General features: G+C 55.3%; 1 protein-coding gene across 1 annotated transcript in view; it reads right to left on the bottom strand.

The window, feature by feature from the left end:
* plxnd1 (plexin D1) overlaps positions 1-1,105 on the bottom strand; it is a gene marked incomplete at its 5' end in the record, with an annotated part of 79,520 nt that overhangs the window by 44,791 nt on the left and 33,624 nt on the right. The gene's annotated exons all lie outside the window — the stretch shown is intronic.

The following is a 1,105-nucleotide window of genomic DNA, read 5'->3' as shown; positions in this document are numbered from 1 at the left end:
GACGCGCGTCTCGGCGACATCGACGTCGGCCGGCGCGCCGCTCATTTGCACCTCTTACGAGCGCGTGAGGTTTGATTCACAGCTCAGCCTCCGGCGGGCCTCTGCGGAGATCGCACGCTGGGAACGTGTCGACGCAAAGCCTCGCTGGCAATGATGAGCGCACCGTTTTCTGAACGTCGGGACAGCATCGTTGGCGTGGCCGCGACCTTGCTCAAATCTTGTTTTTTACCAGACCGTTTGAGCCTTCTCTTGTGCCAAGAGGAGCCGAGGACAAAAACAGGAAAGCGTTCTGACTCCACGCCTGCCGCACACACGCGCCGGCATGCGCGCACGTATGCTCACATCGACACGCACGATGCGGCGAGCCCGCCGCGACACTCTTCTGACGATAGGAATCAAGGAGGCGCAACGATCACACCGAAAGAAATGCCGTCACTTGTGTCGGTCCGATACTGCAAATGAAGCCGACAGTGAAGGCCGCACGTACGGATAACCGGCCGGCCCAAATCTCCTGGTCTGGTCTGTTATAAACATTGAATCTTGGGGTCAAAAAAAAATAATACACATTGGAAGTACGCATGGATGTGGTCAATCCTGAGCATTTAAAAAAATAAAAGCGTCACCGACGTTGGCAAAATGCCTGCCAGACGGCGACAGCATCCGGCAAGCGTCCGTTCAGAATGAGTTCCTTCCAATGGGAGATGGCCGGCAACATCCGTTTGCCAGCCGCCACTGAACGCCATCGAGGAAAGACGACGCGATTGTCCGTGTTCGACGGCAAATGTGATGACGGTGTGACGCGGCAATACCGCGGAGCGCAATTTAGCTTTGGAGGAAAACATTCATTGAATTTCCATTCATTTCAATGAGGAAAGCCCATTCCGAGGGTTTCCAGAGACAAGCGCGGACAGGAAAAAAAAAAAAGGAAAGGCCGCCGCTATCTCAAGGCACCCCCGTGACCGTCACATCCTCTGGCTTGGAGTATGTCGGACGGATATAGACGTGCCGAGGGAAAGCTAATCCTTTTCGTTGCTCGTGCACACGAGCGCAACCCCTCGAAAACGAGGCCGCCGACGTACTTGCGTCATACATACGCCCCGCTGAG

This window comes from Hippocampus comes, unplaced genomic scaffold (assembly GCF_001891065.2).
Source record: "Hippocampus comes isolate QL1 unplaced genomic scaffold, H_comes_QL1_v1.1 scaffold473, whole genome shotgun sequence".
Taxonomy (NCBI): Eukaryota; Metazoa; Chordata; class Actinopteri; order Syngnathiformes; family Syngnathidae; genus Hippocampus; species Hippocampus comes.
Note: the sequence above shows the minus strand (reverse complement) of the source record. Positions and strands in the feature narration are given on the sequence as shown.